This window comes from Camellia sinensis, chromosome 6 (genome assembly GCF_055761805.1).
Source record: "Camellia sinensis isolate YWXY chromosome 6, ASM5576180v1, whole genome shotgun sequence".
NCBI lineage: Eukaryota > Viridiplantae > Streptophyta > Magnoliopsida > Ericales > Theaceae > Camellia > Camellia sinensis.
This window is the reverse complement of record NC_138966.1, coordinates 160,436,531-160,456,972: the sequence shown is the minus strand read 5'-3', so window position 1 is coordinate 160,456,972 and position 20,442 is coordinate 160,436,531. Positions and strand designations below refer to the sequence as shown.

The following is a 20,442-nucleotide window of genomic DNA, read 5'->3' as shown; positions in this document are numbered from 1 at the left end:
ACTTTCGGTGCTTAACAGCCCATTTTCGGGACCTCAAACTGCGCGTTTTGGCCCCCGAACATTCGTTTTGCAACGGTTTTCGTTCATTTTTGGTAGGTACCTCTGTTTTATCACTAGGAAGGTCACTGAAGGGTGGGAGGCCAGTAATTGTTGCAGCAACCAGTTATATATCCTCCGACGCCCTCCGACGCCCGTTTTTCACACTTCCGGGCTAATGTTGAACACCTGGGGCCCATTTTCTTGAACTTTGAACCACATATTTGTGATGTACACACATGGGAGGACCCTAAAAGTTGGTGGCCGGCCACTAATGTTACTTGACCCTTTTGAACCCCTCCTTCCAAGCTAATGTTGAACACCTTGGGCCCATTTTCTTGAAATTTGGACCACATATTTGTGATGTACACACATGGGAGGACCCTAAAAGTTGGTGGCCGGCCAGTAATTCCACCTGACCCTTTTGAACCCCTCCTTCCGGGCTAATGTTGAACACCCTTGAGCCACTTTCTTGGACTTTTAACCACAGGGTTGTGTTGTACACACATGGGAGGACGCCATCATGTGGTGGCCGGCCACTAAACCAGCTTGACCCTTTTGACCCCTAGCCGGCCGGCCACCTGCAGCAAAAATACTTGGCCGGCCATGATTCTCACACTGTTCACTTTACAGCTGTATGGCTTTATCCCCCAGAAAATATCTATATCCGGGGGATATTTTGTGGGGGAAAATTGGCCTCCTTTTCCCCCACCTTTACACCCCCTTTTTGGTCCTTATAACCAGCAAGCCATATCATATTTTGGGGTTAGAAAATTTGTTCTTCAAGCCTCAAGACACAAATCTCCCTCCATCTCTCTCATTTTCCTAAAAATCCCTAAGTCCTACACCTTGTTTTCTTCATCACCACCAAGCTCTACCACCACCACTCCATTTCGGCAGCAAGGGGAGGAATTCCAGCAGCTAAAAGGCAACAAATTTGGTCCAAGAAGCAACAAAAGCTTTGGTCTTCAAGGGTGAGTGACATTTCTCCTCTTTTGACCCTTTTTCTTGATCCATTTGTAAGCCCTATATGCTTATTGTTTCAAGTTCCGCCCCTAACTGAAAGTGGCCTTCTTTTGAGCTCATTTTCACTTTTCAGTAAGGACTCAACCCTGTTTGAGCCCTCCATGATGCACTTGCTTCATTGATCCTCTTATATGTCATAATCTTGCATGCTATTTTTGGCCCATGAGTAATCTGTTTTTGAGCATGATGTAATCCGTGAATGTGCTTATTTTGGGCCCTTCTTCAACATTGTTGAAGGGCCCCTCACCATTTGATGCTTCCATGTGCCACTTGTAGTTATATCCCTTATTTGGCCCCAATTTTTGCATAAATTGGCAGCCCCCCTTGCTTCTGTTTTTGGCTTTTCCACAGAACTGAAAGTGGCCTTATTTTGGCCTATACTTCATGTTTCATTAACATTTTTTTTCTGTTTGGTGATTATTTTGTACACTTCATGTTATAGCACCTTTTGAGCCTCAATCTTGTGCCGTTTTTTTAGCATGTTTGTATATTGATTTGGGGCTTTCCATATACTTTAAACATTCATATTTTTGGTCCCTCTTCAATGTTGTAGAATGAAATTTTTCAGTTTGGATTTTGCTTATATCACTTACTTCATTACCCCTCTCTTGGCCCCTATTCTTGCATGCCATTTTTGCCCTACCTATGCTTGCTGTTTGGCCATGTTTATAACTGTGAAAGTGTCTTTTTTGGGACTGCCTAGCTTCTGTCTTCGCATTGCATGTCCATATTGTGCATGTTTGGCATAGCTATAGGCCATTCCGGGTGCCTAATGTTGCATTTCGGGACCATTTCATGCTTCGGGTGTACTTTCGCCCCATTTCGGGACTGTTTTTCCACACATTTCATTGCTGAAAATCCATTAGCATACTTGTATCATGTTTTCATGTCATTTGCATTGCATATGCCATTGCCTCGGTTTGCGTGCCATGTGCACGCATTTCGAGGCACTTCATTTTCATCCATCGGCATCTTATATGAGTGTGGCTGAGGCTCCCCCATGTTGGTATAAGCCCATGCCATTTCCATGTCATTTGCATTGGGTATGCCATTGTCTCGGTTTGCGTGCCCATGTGCACGCATTTCGAGGCACTTCATTTTTATCCACCGGCCTCTTATGTGAGTGTGGCTGAGGCTATCTCATGTTAGTATAAGTCCATGTTGCATTCTATATGCCATTTTTGCCCTATTGCATTGCATATGCCATCGCCTCGGTTTGCGTGCACGTGTGCACGCATTTCGAGGCACTTCTTTTTTATCCGTCGGCCTCTTATGTGAGTGTGGCTGAGGCTCTCTCATGTTAGTATAAGTCCATGTTGCATTCTATATGTCATTTCCATGCCATTACATTGTATATACCATTGTCTCGGTTTGCGTGCCTGTGTGCACGCATTTCGAGGCATCTCATTTTCACAGCATAGTGCATACTAGGTTGTATCTTAGATCGCATTCTGCCATTTTCTCGATTTGCATGCCCGTATGCACGCATTTCGAGACATCTCATTTTCATAGCATTGAGCATGCTAGGCTGTATTTTAGTTGCATTCATGCATATCATGCATATCGCATCGTGTTCGGAATAGGAGTTAGCCCGGGCACGGGAAACGAGGTGCATTTCGTACTCCGAGTGACGGAATGTGCCTCAATTCCCCAGTCACCGACACTCCGGATTATCCATGATGGAGTTAGGTTTTGTTGTGTTTATACGTGCATTCATCCTATATTGAATTGTGCATTTCGACTCCTCGGCCATCACGCCTCGGTATGCGTGATTGGTGGCACAAGGATCGAGGCATGCATATATTTGTGAAAATACATTGCTATGCCCCTTTCCTGCTCTCTGTTGCAGCAAAATGAAGAATCAGCAACTTTTCGGGACTTGGCACGCGTTTCAAGAATAACTGCTAAACAGAGGCTAATTGGGGCATCCCAGTGGATTTCCGCGCAAGGCAGCCCAGACATGCATCATCCATCAGAAGCAAGGCAGTCCTTGGCTTGCATGCCAGTTTTATTTATTTTCTTAGTTAATTTGTTAATTAATTAGGAATTTGTATATTATTTGGACTGTAATATTTGGACTGTAATATTCTTTTATTCGGGACTGTATTATTTATTCGGACCCTCCGAGAGAGGGCATAATTGTAATAAGTGTGGGTGAGTGTGATGTATGTCTTCCAACCCCACGTCTTTCTTCCATTTTATTTAACTGCTTATGATGGTTAGATTAGGGCATATTTCAATTAGCATACAGTATGACAGCATGTTTGCATCATTCATCTGTTTTGCATGCACCGGGCTCGGCGCATCATACTAACTGCATTGTATTTTTCAAATCTAAATTGAATACATGATAGTTGTAGCATCTCATATGCCATGTTTAGAATAGCCGAGCCTGCTATAGTTGCATCTTTGCATGTGTTGCATTAGGCATTTCTGTATACTTAGGATCATGCATGATTTCTAATGTAACTTCTATTTTGGCTTGGAGTACTCGGTAAGTCTTTATGCTTTAGCATCCTTGCATGCGTGTGAGTGCTGCCATGAATAGCATGCTTACCATGAGGCTATGTGCTTATATGATATAACTGCCTGAATGCCTGTGGGTGAAGGTTGGATTACTTGAATTGGAATAAATCATCAACTATTTGTTTTAAGCCCACTAGATAGTGGCAAAACCATCTTTTCTAAGCCCACCTGCGGGTGGCAAAATCTGCATTTTAAGCCTACCTGCGGGTAGCAAACCATTTTCAAAAAGCAAACATGAAATGTTTTGTTCCAATTCAGGCGACTCAGTCTATACTTGTATGCTGCGCGCATCACATAGTAACCTAGGCTAATAACCGGAATAAAAACTCACAATGTTTTCAAAAATAGATATCATGGTTAGTAGAGGCCGGTCTTTGACCGGGCGAGCGGGGGTGCTCACGAAGTGACCTTCCCCAATCGCACCCAAGTTCCCGAGCCGAGGCAACTTTGGTGATGACGGACACGTGGCCTTTTGGCACCGAGTCAGGGTTTCCTAAATTTCCCAAAATAAAATATTTAGGTGGCGACTCTGTATCTGGCAAAGCAGTCCATGTTTGGCACTTCTTTCAAAAATCTATTTTCTCAAAACGATTTGCTGGATTTGGACTCTTTGGTTCAGACTTAGAACCGTGACTACAAAGTCGAGTTCGAGCTGTAGCGAGGTCCCCCGCGGGCTTGTTACAACTATCCTAGCTAATTAATTATTACAAACCCTTAATTAGTTAACAAATTAATTACAAAAGGGAGGTCGCCGTAGCTCCACCTCAGAATGATTGAATGATGCATGTTCGATCGCCTCGCTCGGAAACCCGTTGCCATGCCACATGTTGCCTCTATTTGCACTGTTTTACTCCTCTGAAAACTGCACAAGTCCCAAGGATGTTTCCGAACCACTCCCTGAGCATTGTGGGAGGTCATCGACCAAGAGATGAAGTCACCGGCCATGGGAAAATGGTCATCGACCAAAAGTGGAGTTCTCGGCCAGGTTGAGTTAGCCGGCCGGCACTGAATATGGACGACCGGCCATCCCTTCCTGCAGAATGCTGTTTTTGCTGCAGCAGAGGACAGACAGTGCATAGTAGGGTGTTTACAAGACAATGTGTGCACAACCACCTTCCCTATCATACTACGAACTCAAGGAAGTATGGCTCTCGACCCTTGGACCACCAATCACGCATTTTAATGCATGAGGCCAAAGGTGCCAAGCATGTAAATCAAAATGGAATGAATGCAACAAAACACATGAATGCCTAGAACTCTACCATGCTTGATCAAGAGCGTCGACGATCGAGGATTGAGGTACGTTTCGCCACTTCAAGTACAAACGTCCCTTATTCTTCATGTTTGGTTTGACACCCCAAACCAAACACAATGCAATACAGGCATGTCAAACACAATGTGACTCAAGTATGCATACAAAGCTTAAGGTAGCAAACATGCCAAATGTAATGCAACCTAAACGTGTAAACATGCGACATGCAAGACAAACATGCAACAACATGCGGAGATGGACTTAAACCCACATGGGAAGACCTCGGCCATACCCAAAACAGTGGCCAAAGTCATGAATTGGGAGCATGGAAATGCAAAACGAACATGCACATGCAAATGGTCCAACACTTAAGCAACAATGCACAATCTTCAATCATGAGCAAGATGTGATAAACATGAGAGTGTGGCAATGCATTTAGCTCTGAAATCATGTGACGAGTGATGCCAAACCAACCAAACAAAACAAATGTAGCATGAAAGGAGGCCTAAAGCTTAAGGCTAGTGAAGGGACTTGAACCAAAGCTACACAAAACAAAGGGCATATGGAAAGCATGACCCAAAATAGTCCTAAAGCATGGCAAAGTAAGCCTAAAACATGCAATGACCAAAGCCAAAAACAAGCCAAGACAAAGGGGCAAGAACATAAGGCATGTAAGGCTACCAAAGAGGTATCACACTACACCTAAGACAACCAAACATAACATGTTTTAAGCCAATAAAAACAGAGTTATGGCATGTCAAAATGAGCCCAAAAAACACGCTTAGATGGCATCTTAAATGCCTAAACATGATGGCATACACAATGACACATTCACGAGGCACAACATACCAACTCTTTAAACCATTAAAGGAGTCACAAGTGCAAGCATAGGAGCATATTGTATGGACTGAAATAACATGACAAGTGATGCCAAATCACTGAAATGGTCGAAATAAAGCATGCTAATGACTTGAACACTCAAAGCTAACAAGCTAGATTGCATGGTGGCTATACAAAGCATGACATATGTGACCCAAGCAACCAAAATCAGACCTCAAGCATGGTAAAACAAAGCTAAAAGCTTCTCAAAGTTAAGCCAAAACATGTAAGCATGGTGGTCTAAACACAAGGTGCATGTTAAGGCAAATGAGGGTATTGCAAAGCAAGTATATGAAGCTTGTAAGAGCCAACTAAACCCACCCAAAACAGAGTGATGGCATGCTAAAGCAACACCAAAACCCCACTAAAATGAGGTCAACATAGGCTAGAAAGACATGCTCAAGCATGAAGCATACAAGACTAGTTTGCAAAATTTACACTACAAGTGTATAGACCATGCATGGAATGACCAAGATAGGCAAAAATAGTGGTATATCACAGCAAAATAACCACAAATATCAGCTAAGACATGGCCAACATGAACTTAACAAAGGTGCTCACATATGTGGCAAATATGACAAGTATTGAAGACAACAAGGAGAGGGGATGTCCCTCTCCTTCGTAGGACCTCAAAACACCATCCCCACCACTGAAATCGCTCTGGATTTCAGTGGTGAGAAGGCCAAACACAAAAAAATAGGCCAAACAAGGTCTAAGAGGGGGTAAACAATCCCAAACACAAAAGTGATCTCAAACAAAGATCAAAAACATGTAAAAACAGAAATTTTTTCAGTTGGACACTAAGCTTAGAATAGTATGGAAGTAATGCTAAAAGCTTAAGCAAAAATGGGGAATAAAAGAATAGTTTCTCACCCTTAAAGAACACTTCAAGAACCCCAACTCCAGCACCTCCTTTTGATCAAAACCAACTCAAAAACTCTGAAAATAACTCCTTAGCACCTCAGTAACTAAGGAATAGTGTACCACTAGGTGCCTTGGTGCAAAAATATGAACAAAAACACCCTTTAGAACACTATTACACACACAACTATAGAGAGAGAGGATATAGAGAGAGAGTGATATATATATTCTATATCAGATTGTTTAACCCTGAAAAGGGAGGGGAGGCCCTCTACTTATAGGAAATCCAATTCCAAGCTTCCAAGGGAAGCTAAGTGTAAGGATGAAATCCCTCCATACACGTGTATGGAGGGTAGAGTCTGTGCTCACCAGTTGGCACAACTAGCATGCATAATGCCTGAAAAAGGCAAAGAAAAGGCCTCGGCTAGAAAAAATGGCCGATCAACCAAGAAAATGGCTGGCCGACCAAAGATAGTGCCGATCAACCAATACATTTGGCCGGTGGCAAAAAAACAAGGCCGGTGGCCTCAGGCCATGGCCGGTGGGTTGAGGGGATGGCTGACAGGCCACTCTCTTCCCTTAGAAGCAAAAATACAAGTGTTTGGTTCATAACCAGGCACAAAACAGTCAAGTTGAGAGATCCTAAGGCAAGGCGCGCAACCGAAACTTCCGATATCTCAAAATGAACACAAACATGGATGATCATCGAGTGTTCAAACGATGACGTCCAAGTCTTGAGGATGGTCAAAAATGGAGTGTCTATAGCGCTCCTCCAATACATCCCTTAAGTCTTTTGAACGGTCAGAGCGAGAATACCTCGACGCCGTCGTCAGACGTGAGGGGTGGTAACTTGTAATGACCTCGACCTCTAATTAATGTTAATTCGCACTTAATTATGCCTTGTAGCAGATTAGGATAGATTTGGGATTTATTTGCATGTGTATTGCTTCATTTACATGTTTCTATCTGTTTGCCATAAAATGATCTGTTCATGTCTTTGACGTTAAACTATGAATTGAAAGCCTTATCGGCGCCTGATTTTGAAATTGATTAATGTTTTATGTTAGTAAGATTTTATGTGATTTTATGGTAGGTTTAATTAAAATTTGATTTGGTACGATTAAACTCGATTAAATAATGTTGAGTTATATTAGTTGTTTTAATTACTATCTTGCCATTGAGTGGTCATTCACATACACTTGTTAGGGACTCAATTAGCACATTCTTTACATTATTTCCTCAGTCATTTTTGAGACCAAAAATGTAGGAGAGAGAGAGTGAGGTAAGGAATTGGTATCAACAAGAGATTCACTTGGAGAATTAGAAAGAAGTGAAGGATTTTGTAAAATTGAGCTTGTAGACTTTGAATTCTAGACCCAAGGTAGGAAAATCACCTTCTTGTTTGTGCATTAAGTTATACCTTGCATGATCCATGGTAAAATTGAAGATTAAAGTCAAGAATTGGTTTAAATGTTGAAATGAGTAGTAATTCATGCATGCATGTGCATTTCTTCACATTGTGAACATGATTTCAAGAGTTTCTTCCATGCATGTGTTAATTTCACTCACATTCTGGTCATTCACCTTGTTTTCCATCAAATTATTAAGTTTGGTTATGTTTTGGAAGGTTTGAATTCAAAGGGGGTCCTTGCATGTTGGATTCATAGCATATTCATGGAGTTCGTGTTGATTTTGCACAAATTGGGTTGCTCTTGGGCCACGATTTCTTGAATTGAAGCTTTAAACATGTTATTTTATGGGTCACTATGTGTTTTCCAAAGATTTGGCCCAGAAAAATGAGTTTTGGGTGGCTGGAGGTCGAGTTTCATGCTTGGAGGTAAATCTGGATTTTCCAGAAATTTGACCCATGCTCGAGCGAGGACTTTCACACTCGAACGTGAAACTTGAGTACATGCACTTCCGCTCGAGCGGCGAGAGTCACGTTCGAGCGTGAAATGCATGTACCTAGAAGTTCTTGTGTTTTGCAGTCCACTCGAGCGAGGGAATCTACGCTCGAGCGAGGGAATCTACGCTCGAGCGAGGGTCTGAGTCTGACGCTCGAGCGGAGGTCGAGCGTCCGTCGAGCGTGAAAATCGCACATCCAGCATTTTTGTCATGGTTTACAGTCCGCTCGAGCGAGGAAGTCCACGCTCGAGTAGAGCTTCCTTATCTGCATATCCGCTCGAGCGTGGACCTTATTTTCAGTAAATTTTGAGAAATGTTTTCCAATACATTTTTGCATCCTCATTCCACCCTAGGCATTCCTAGGCCATGTTGGAGACCCTATAACGAGGATAAGAGATTAGAAACACACTAAGAGCCAACGAAATAAGTTTTGTACAATTAGAACGTGTGTTTCAAGTGTGTATCTGTTATGTGTCGTGTAGGTCACGTGCCACGTCCTGTCTGATCAATCTGCTCTGTCGGTCTGTCTCCAAGCCTACTGTGAGTAATAACTCTGTAAAGTTATGTTCAACTTAAGTATTTTCTGACTGGTATTGTATGATCTGTTTTCTGAAATGCTATCTTACGAATTATGAATGAATGTCCAACTTTTTGAAAAGTAATTGTGGCTCCTTTAGTTCACGTGGCCCTCGCCCGGGGGTAACAATACCGTGGCCAATCTGCATGTGGCCCTCGCCCAGGGGTAACAATACCGCGGCTAATCTGCACGTGGCCCTTGCTTGGGGGTAATAATACCATGGCTACTTGCGCGCAAGATATGGACCTTTGTGGTCGTTGGTACCAACTATGTATATGGGTCTCTGGACCAATTTGATCTGATAGCTAATGGGTGTACCACGTATGATCTTATGCAAAATCTGAATATGAAAATGTATATGAATCTGTTTCTATTTGAAGTCTGATTATGCTCTGACTTAAATGATGGATTATAACTTGTGCTGGACATCATTCATATAACCCCTTTACTCTGTTATTATTCACTAGGCTTCCGCTTACAATTTATATTATGTATGTAGGTAAGCCGTCACATGACCAGGGCCAGAGTTAACAGCCTTCTGTACTGTTTTGTCAGCCAACCTTTGTGCCTCCCGAAGAGGTTCCGATCGAAGTTTAATGCTACGACTATTCTTGTATTCATGCTAGTCTTTGTATGTGTTTTGTAAAGACAGGTCTTGGGACGTAAATACTTGTAAATATTGGTATCCTTTGACTGGCATGCTTACGTATATATATAAGTTTTGAAATCTTCTGTCCCATGTACGTTATCACAGCTCATTGGACCTTGTCTATTTTGTATTATTGCATCCGCAGCCCCTTATTTTTTGCTTATCTGTTCAGAGGCCTTTGGTAATCCACAGATTACTGGCCAGTTACGGTGCTGAACCTATAGGGGCGGGTTTGGGTCGTGACAGAGTGGTATCAGAGCACGTGTTCTACCGCACACACAGGTCCGTATGAGCTTAGGATGTCCTAGTAAGAGTTAGGGGCATTCCATTTGCATGTGTGAGTGTGTAGTAATGCAACTGAATATGAAAACTGAATGTACATTTAAATCAAATGAATTAAAGGGAACGAATAAGGTTATGTCTGTGTTTATTATCAATTGATGTCTGTATAGTAAGATGGAGAATGCAAGGGGAAGTGGTGAAAGTGAATCTTCAGAAACTCGTATGGGCTGAATGGAACAGATGTTAGCAGTATTGACTGAAGCTTGGACACAACAACAGAGACAACAACCTTTGCCCCCTCCGTCTCCACCAGCATCAATCTAACACAAAAATTCATGAAAATGAAACCGCCAACGTTCTATGGTGGAATTGAACCTTTGAAAGCAGAGACGTGGCTACTTGAAATGGAGAAGTTGTATGAAGTGTTCTCTTGTACCGAAACTCAAAAAGTCCCCCTAGCCACCTACACTCTGAAAGATGAAGCTCACAGGTGGTGGTTACTGATCCAAAATGGCAATGGGAATATGACATGGGCATAGTTTAATGCTATCTTCTACAAGTACTTTCCCCAATGTTTCAGGGATCGAAAAGTGTCGGAATTCCAGGAACTTAAACAAGGAAGAATGGTTGTAGCAGAGTATGAAGCTAAATTCACCGAACTGGCACGATTTGCCCCACATATGGTGGATACTAATTACAAGAAAGCACGAAAGTTTGAGGAAGGGCTGGACCTGCAAATATTTGACCGAGTGGGTGTCCTAAAATTACCTACTTATGTGGAGGTACTTGACAGGGCATTGATGGCAGAAGCCACAATAGCAGCTAAGAAACAAACTACAACACCAACAACAGAATGGAGAGGAAAAAGGACTGGATTCAATTTCAAGAAAGGCCGATCGTTTTCGAAAAGGCAATATACAGGATCCTCTGGCAGCTCTAGCCAAAGTAGCGGATCTACTCCAAACTTCCCCGACTGCAGAGAGAAGCACAGGGGTGCCTGCTATCGAGCATCAGGTGCGTGTTTTCGCTGTGGCAAGACTGGCCACATGGTGAGGGATTGCCCGATGAGATCCAATGAGGTTAACCGTCTTATGACAAGTTCCACCGGGTTTGTTTCCACAGCAAGACCAAATGCAAGGGCCGATGTTAGAGGGAATTCAAACAATGAAACATTAAGGCAAGGGAGAGTGTTCACTTTATTGCCTGGTGACGTACCCAACACCTATACTGTGGTGTCAGGTATACGCTCTGTATGTTCTCAAAATGCATGTGTACTGATAGATTCTGGTTTTACACATTCCTTTGTATCGCATGCTTTCTCTCAAAAATTGACTAGACCACTAGTACAAATGACATATGTGTTATCTGTATCCACACCATCTGGGGATTCTATGATGTGTACTCATGTTTATCCAGCGCGTGATATTATGATTGCTGATATGGTGTTATATGTGGATTTATTACCCTCGGACATTAGTCATTTTGATTGTATTTTGGGGATGGACTGGTTGACTAAATACTGTGCTACCATTGACTGTGCGAATAAAGCTGTTGTGTTTAGACCACCGGGAATGCCTGAATTTACTTTTATTGGGAATGGGGTAGTTCCTCCCCCGTATTTGATTTTGGCTATTAAAGCTGTAAAACTCCTTAGGAAGGGATGTAGGGGTTACCTGTGCTGTATACTGACTGCACCATCTGATAGTACTACTGTAGAAAGCATCCCTGTTGTTTGTGACTTTCCCGATGTGTTTCCGACTAACTTACCTGGGGACTTAGTTGATAGAGAGATTGAATTCACTGTTGAAGTGTTTCCGAGGACATAACCTATTTCCAAGACTCCCTATAGAATGTCTACCTCTGAACTGAAAGAATTGAAAACTCAACTTCAGGAACTATTAGATAAGAAATTTATCCGTCTGAGTACTTCACCTCGGGGTGCTCCAGTTTTGTTTGTCAAAAAGAAGGATGGGTCTTTGAGATTGTGTATAGACTACCGAGAATTGAACAAAGTGACTATCAAGAATAAATACCCTCTACCTCGAATAGATGACTTGTTTGATCAACTTCAGGGTGCCCAAGTGTTTTCTAAAATTGACCTCAGGTCCGGGTATCATCAGTTAAAGGTTAGAGCTGAGGACATAGAGAAAACTACATTCCAAACTAGATATGGACATTATGAATTTTTAGTAATGCCGTTTGGAATGACCAATGCACCTGTAACTTTCATGGACCTTATGAATAGGGTGTTTAAATCATATCTGGATGACTTCATTGTTGTATTTATTGATAACATTTTTATTTATTCTAAAGACAGGGAAGAACATGAGAACCATCTGAGAACCACCTTGAAGATTTTGAGAGAAAAGAAATTGTATGCTAAATTGTCCAAGTGTGAATTCTGGCTTGACAGTGTGGCATTTTTGGGACATATAATCAACAAGGATGGAGTTTCCGTTGACCCTCAGAAAATTGAAGTTGTTGTGGACTGGCTTAGACCGACAAATGTGACAGAAGTTCGAAGTTTTTTGGGACTTGCAGGTTACTACAGGAGGTTTGTGAAAGACTTTTCCAAGCTTGCCCTGCCATTGACTCAATTAACTCAGAAAAATGTACCATTTGGCTGGAGTGAACAAAGAGAGGCAGCTTTTCAAGAACTGAAAACCAGGTTAGTGACTGCACCAATCTTAACTTTGCCTAATGGTATTGATGGGTTTCAAGTGTACAGTGACGCTTCCTACAAAGGTTTGGGGTGTGTACTAATGCAAAACGGAAAAGTGATTGCCTATGCTTCTAGACAACTTCGACCTCATGAAAAGAATTACCCAACGCATGATCTTGAGTTAGCAGCTGTGGTGTTTGCTTTGAAAATCTGGCCCCACTACCTGTATGGGGTAACTTGTGAGGTGTATACCGACCATAAGAGCTTGAAATACTTCTTCACCCAAAAGGAATTGAACATGAGACAGAGGCGGCGGTTAGAACTAATCAAAGATTATGATTTGCAGATCTTGTACCACCCAGGGAAAGCTAATACCGTAGCGGATGCCTTGAGCCGAAAATCAATGGGAAGTTTGTCATGTTTGTTATCCAATCGGAAAGAATTGCTGAATAACCTAGAACAAGTTGGGCTGGTAACTGCTATGTCCGCTCAACCTACAATACTTGATGAGATCAAACAAAAACAATGTGAAGATGAATACTTGAAAAAGATCATAGAGGAATTTGATTCAAAGCCAAGATATGGACCTTTGTGGTCGTTGGTACGAACTATGTATATGGGTCTCTGGACCAATCTGATCTGATAGCTAATGGGTGTACCACGTATGATCTTATGCAAAATCTAAATATGAAAATGTATATGAATCTGTTTCTGTTTGAAGTTTGATTATGCTCTGATTTAAATGATGGATTCTAACTTGTGCTGGACATCATTCATATAACCCCTTTACTCTGTTATTATTCACTTGGCTTTTGCTCACAGTTTATATTATGTATGTAGGTGAGCCAGCACATGACCAGGGCCAGAGTTGATGGCCTTCTGTACTGTTTTGTCAGCCAACCTTTGTGCCTCCCGAGGAGGTTCCGATCGAAGTTTAATGCTATGGATGTTCTTGTATTCATGCTAGTCTCTGTATGTGTTTTGTGAAGACAGGTCTTGGGATGTAAATACTTTGTAAATATTGGTGTCCTTTGACTGGCATGCTACTGTATATATATAAGTTTTGAAATCTTCTGTCCCATGTACGTTATCACAGCTCATTGGACCTTGTATATTTTGTATTATTGCTTCCGCAGCCCCTTATTATTTGCTCATCTGTTCAGAGGCCTTTGGTAATCCACGGATTACTGGTCGGTTACGGTGCTGAACATATGGGGGCGGGTTTGGGTCGTGACATAACTGCTGTCCTGCGTACAAGATATCGTCGCCGGTGCTACGTAGTCTCCAGCTCTGAAGCTTCTCGTGACAGAGAGTGAAGGGGTGCGACGTCTATTAAGACTACCGGAACGGCAGGAATGGGCATGCTCACTGTGGTTTTCTACTCTAGCAATACCCTTTCCCTTCATCTGGCATCTCATGGCCTCCATCTCCGTCGCCATTTTCTTGATGACGGTATCTTGGTCTCTCAACTTGTCTTCCAAGAGTTGAGTGTGTGAATCTCGTCGTTGGTGACGCTCTTTTGGAATGACAGAGCACCCAAAACTCCTTGCGCGCTTGTCTCGCGCATCCCTAGGAAGTCCTTGTGCGGAGGTCTCCAAATCAGCCATCGTCGGAATGGCAGACAGGCCATCTCTGAGACAAACGAACTCTGGCGTGATGCCGTCGACGGCGAGTAACGGAATGTCGTCATGGTTCGCCATAAAAGATGACCGGAGAAGCTTAGAGGACAAGGTTTTGTCTGTCGACTTCCCACAGACGACGCCAATTGTACGGGAAGGAGATATTCGTCGCTGTCCGTACTCCTTGTGTCCAAGCTCCGTGTCTATTCAATCAACCTGAGAATACAACGACGATGAGCTACCCGGCGGTGTGTTGCCGAAAAACCCCTCCGACGATCAAGTTAGCAAAGACTCAGAGAGAGAGAGAGAGAGAGAGAAAGAAGAACTCAATCAATGTCAAATTGTATCTCACCAAATGATGTTCCATCCATAGCATGGGAGGCGCAGTCACGTTTACATACCTTCTACGTGTGCCTCGGCGCCCATTCGCCTTTCGACGCGTGGACCTGCTCCCTTATCCTACTTTCCCACATGTTAGCGCAAAAACAACTAAACACCACCGAACCAAACTGCCAAACGACGTTGGTGCAAACGGACAGCCCAGCGGCGCTGCCCCATCTGCCTATGACTGTATTACTTATGGGATATGCAATGCTCCGAGCCGAGCTCTGTTATGACCGAGCTTAGCAGCCTCCCATAATGACTGAGCACTTGCTCGATTGGCCGGTCTGCGGAGGATCTTGCACGCCGATCTCAACGAGCAAACAACACGAACCGGGCTAGTATAGAAATTATCCTGGCCAAATCGGACTTGGTCTTTAACCGAGCGCACTGCACCTGGATTGTCCCAGCCTAGCTCGGCCCAAACATGCTCGGACTAATTTTAGCCCGGTCATTACCACGGTCCAAAGCCAAATTATGAAATCTCCCTCACACTAATCATTTGCTTTGAATTCTTCTTCCATGTTAATTTCCCTCAAAATTTGTAATTCTGATTAAGCTTTTAACTAGGTTTCGAGAGGTTTCCACAAAAAACGTATCCCTCAAAGAAACACCAATCGAGTTCGTTTCTATTATTTTTTCCTTTTTTTCCTTCTCTTTCTTTTATTAATCATATATTGATATCAATGAATATCAGATAATATCGACAAATATATTGATGAATATTATTCTTACATTTTGTCAGGAATGGAGAAGCTCGATGCCTAAAACGAAGTATTCTAGTGGAAACCCTAGCAAACGAGCTACCAGTTAGAGCAATACATTTTGGGTGTCAAATAATTGATGTCCAAATGGATCCATTAACTTCACACTATAGGAAATATAGCATTTAATGGCGTTTATTTAACGGCGTTTTTTTAAACGTCGTTGTTTCTAACATTTAACGACGTTTCGTATTTTGTTTTGAATAAAACGGTACCGTTTAAGGAATAGAAGTCGTTTTTTAAACTCGTTCATGTGCTATAATAATTCTATTCCTCCGTCTCTCTCTTAGTTCTCTGAGAATCAGAACCCTTCTCTCTCTCTCTCTCTTCAAGCCCTCATTTTGAATCTGGAAACCTTCAGTCTCAGAGAAACCAATCCCTGAAATCTCTCACTCACCCGATTGCTCGCTCTCTCTTTTAACCCTTCAGTCTCAGAGATTACGATTCAACCTTCTTCAGCTCGGTTTCATCTCAGATCCAATCTTAGAGTGATTTCGATTTTGAAGTTCTCTCTCTCTCTCTCTCTCTCTCTCTCTCTCTCTCGATTTCGAAGCTCCACCGCCACCACCATCTGCATTGTTGACTAAGGTGAGCACCACTGTCTACAATCTTAATTTCGTATTCTCTCTCTCTCTCTCTCAAGCTCTTCCTTTCGTCGATTCTTCTCCTAGGGTTTACATATGTTTAAGATTTTAGATCTGAGATTTCTCATTCAAAAATATATGTTTCAGACATGAGATTTCTCATTCAAAAAATATGTTTGAGATTTGAGATTTCTTATTCAAAAACATATGTTTTAGATTTGAGATTTCTCATTCAAAAATAAGTTTGAGATTTAAAATTTCTTATTCAAAAACACATGTTTTAGATTTGAGATTTCTCATTCGAAAATATATAGTCTTTCCTCATTAAAAATTTTCATTCGAAACCATATCCTTTTAGATATGAGATTTTCATTCTAAACTACATGTTTCAGATTTGAGAGTTTTTATTTGTTTGAGATTTGAAGACTCACTGGGAATTTTTTTTGGGTATAGTCTTCTTTTTGATTGTTGTTGATTTTTGAGGGAATTTGATTACTCAAGCTTTTGCATATATGAATGACATCCTTGATGAGGTTTGCTGCTATGTTCTGTGAGTTATCAATTCATGCTATATTTATTGAAAAAGTGTAATAAATTACTGACAATCTATCCTTGAATGTTATGAGTTTACCTTCAAATAGTTTATGCCAATGGATTTGTTTTACTATTTTCAACTTATTTTAATAGCGAATTTGAGGAAGTTTGCTATTTGAATAGCAAAATAACAACTTATTTTAAGGTAAACAGTTAATATTTTCATGTTCCTGATGCTGCTAGTTGACTTGGTTTAACATGTATTTGCTAATGTTCGATGATCCACTAATCTAGTTATAGTTGGTAGTCAAAATGTAAAGAGAAGAGGCTGAAAATGATTAGGCTTATTTTAATATACAAAATTGAAAACAGAGAGCAGAAAAATTGTAAGTTTTCAAAATTAACAGAAACCATTAATTCAAAAATAAGTGTGTGTAAAGCTCTGTGCACTCTGTCTCTATTTGCGTGGCTGTGTGTGTGGTATGAGACAGACTTGACGGACGAGTGGATGAATAACCGAGTCATATGTCATCTACATTCTTATTGCCATATTGGGACTTCTCATCTCAAGCATATATAGTAGTTCAGTTGTTTTTATACATCATTCTTTAGTACAGAAGCACTTTCATATTATCATAACTTCTTGAATCCCTAAAAAATGATTGCTTGAATTTGCTCATACATGGCATCGTGGTGCTACTTCATCTAGCTATATTAACCATTTTTTTTTTGTAAACATGGAACATACTCTACAATTTAATGAAATCTGTCAAAAACTCGTTCACTAATATGAACTCATTGACAAAAGGTCAAAAAAGAGATAGAACGGTGCTATGAACTCTTGCACAGGCTGGGAAGGGGAGTTGTGTATTTGGGTTCTTCGAGCACTGGAATTGGGAAAAGAGGCAAGTCACTCCATATTTAACCTTCCATATATGTACTTATTCATGTAGATGTAGATGGAGTATGGAACTGCAAGTGAACAACATAAGATACATCATAGAATTCAATTTTTTCAGCCTAAAATTTATATGGATTGTACGAGCCTACTTATTATTTTCTGCAGATTGCAATTCTCTTAAACTGTACTTCATGGACAGGCTGGTCCAGGTCTCATGGATGCTGCTACGAAAGGTGGTTTGCAAGTGGGAAAGCCAGTTGGCGGATTTAATTTGTTTCAATTTGTGTATATATATATATAGATCCTTGTGTTTTGGTTAAATGAGTTGTGGTGAACTGATTTTGACTAGTTTTGGTTAAATGAGTTGTAACTAACAGGTTGCACAAACCTCATTACAGGGGCACATCATGGCGCTTCTGTCCAAGGTGGGCTACAATGTTGTTTTCAACATGGGAAACAATATGGAGGCATCCAAAATGAAGAAAAGTTGTATAAGTTTTCCATCCTTACCATCATATTCCACAAAGACAATGCGTAGTTCGCATTTGGACAGTGCTGGAGTATGGTATAAATGAGGGCAGCATGCCATTGTTGCTGCAAGCCCTCCAACAAAGGATGCTGAACTTGGTATTTGAAATTTCTGTTCTTTACTGTCTTTTTTTGGTTGAAGTATGTTTCTAAATATGTTTTGTTTTTGTTTTTCAAAATGATGATGCAGAGTTGGGCTAGAACTTCCAACAATTGAAGTCAGGTTTGAGTATTTAACAGTTGATGCAGAAGCTTATGTTGGCAGTAGAGCATTGCCTACCATATTCAACTTCTCTGTCAATATGCTTGAGGTACAAATTTTATTTTCTTTTTTTTTTTAATTTCATAATATAATATTGTCTTGTTTTCATGTCTACATTGAACAATTTCACATGCATCAACTTCAATTTTGCTTCCATATTTCATCTCTAAATTCAACTGACCCTGCAATCTCTCTCTCTCTTCAGGGTTCTTAAATTGCCTCCATATTCTTCCAAGTAGAAAGAAACCATTTCCAATCCTTCATGATGTCAATGGAATCATCAAGCCTGGAAGGTGAGAAAGGCAATTTGTTTGAGTTTTAGAAATAGATTATAAAAGGGTAAATTACACTTTACCCCTTATGTTTAAATATTTTTTTAGTTTGACCCGTAAGGTTTTTTTTCTTCTATTTTGGTCCTTCATGTTTCAAGTTTTTCTTAAATTACTCATAAAGCTAACTTCTGTCCAAAATTAGACAGAAAATATCAAGTTGGTTGCCATGTGACATTAAAAAATATATTATTATATTTCGATTTAAGTTTTGAGTAAGAGAGGTTAAAATAATAAAATATTTCATGTCATATGACATTTTTTATCTAATTTTAACTTGAAACATGAAAAACCAAAATAGCGAGAAGAAAAAAAACTTTAGGTCTCCTTTCATTTGGGTAAGGATTGTCATATTAGTAAATGTAGCCGAAAGCAATTTTGAGTTTGTAAAATGGTCCCTTTCAATTGAGTAAAACTCAATTTGATACCAGTTTTAGTCCAAGAGTGAAAAGAGATCGACATCGAGTGCTTTTTATTCAAATTTAAATTTGAATCACGATTTGAGAAAAAGTATTGGAGATGCCCTTACAGGTTCAAGTATATTGTTGAACGTTCCAAGTTTTAAGAAAATTCATTTTTAAATTTTGTGTTTGATAGTTAGCAGTATTATTTAGTAATTTGAAAATTACAAAAATTAAAATTGTCAACTCTCCTAATATCCCAATTATCATTTCTTTGTTTTTTTTTTTTTTGTGGCAGAATGACATTGCTTTTAGGTCCTCCAAGTTCTGGGAAAACCACATTGCTGCTCGGTTTGGCTGGAAAGCTCAATTCAGATCTAAAAGTAAAAGCAAAAACACTACTATTTTTCAACCAAGTTCTGAGGAATTTGTTTCATCTTTTGATCTTACATAAATCTTATATAACTACTAGGTTTCAGGAAAAGTAACTTAGAATGGCCATGGAATGGATGAGTTTGTTCCACAGAGAACATCGGCTTATATCAGTCAATATGATCTTCATTTTGAAGAATTGACTGTCAGAGAAACATTAGCATTCTCGGCTAGATGTCCAAGGGTTGGACCTTATTGTGGTGAGTTAGATTTAAACTTATAGCATAGTAACTTATATTGTGTTCAGAATAAAAAGAGAGGTTTGGATGTGAAAGGACGATGTCTGATAATTATTGAATCAATTAAAGTAGCAAGCAACCAGGTCACAGGAATTTAATTTCAATGTGAATGTATCTTTCAAACTCAGTTTGTAAATCAAGATGCTAGTCAGTTCACCATGGTCTCATCTGGGAGTCTCAGGGAAGTTCAATTGCGTCATATCATAATGTATATCGCAGTCTTCTCATGTCATCAAACACTTCAATACAAATTGCCAACTTTGGTTATTGCTCAGAGGCCCCTTTTTTGGATGCTAATGTTGTGCCTTCAAATGCTTTATAAAGCATAATAGAGCTAGTCAATTTTTAGGAGACCTCGAAGTGCACCACACCTGGACTAGCTTGCACTCCCTATGGCAGAACTTAAATTTTAATTACAGGGACTACTTGCAACTAAGCATTAAACAATACAAAAGGCATACTGAAGCAATAAAGAAATCCTTTCTGCTGTGTCTGATGCCATGATTCATGCATTCTGTAGAAAGGTTTTAAACTAAATGCCCTTTCATGGTCTAATGTTTTCAATTTGTTACAATCTCATGCATGCATATATAAACTACCTTCGTTTAGCTTTGAGCTTCTTACATAATATTCACATGTTTCTTAGTTCTCATTTAATCTCTCTCTCTCTCTCTCTCTCTCTCTCTCTCTCTCTCTCTCATGCACACATACTTGCTCACACACAAAAACATAATTACGATTTGATTTTTCTAACACATACGGCCTATGGATTTTCTTGATTTGATTATTTTTAATCCCATTAGGTATGGCCAT

General features: G+C 40.5%; 1 long non-coding RNA gene across 1 annotated transcript; it reads left to right on the top strand.

The window, feature by feature from the left end:
- The first annotated feature begins 17,588 nt into the window (after nucleotides 1-17,588).
- LOC145792996 (uncharacterized) lies at nucleotides 17,589-19,525 on the top strand. Its single transcript, XR_014333397.1, has 3 exons — nucleotides 17,589-18,065; nucleotides 18,157-18,521; nucleotides 19,257-19,525. It is a non-coding gene; the product is annotated as an uncharacterized LOC145792996 (long non-coding RNA).
- Nucleotides 19,526-20,442: the final 917 nt, after the last annotated feature.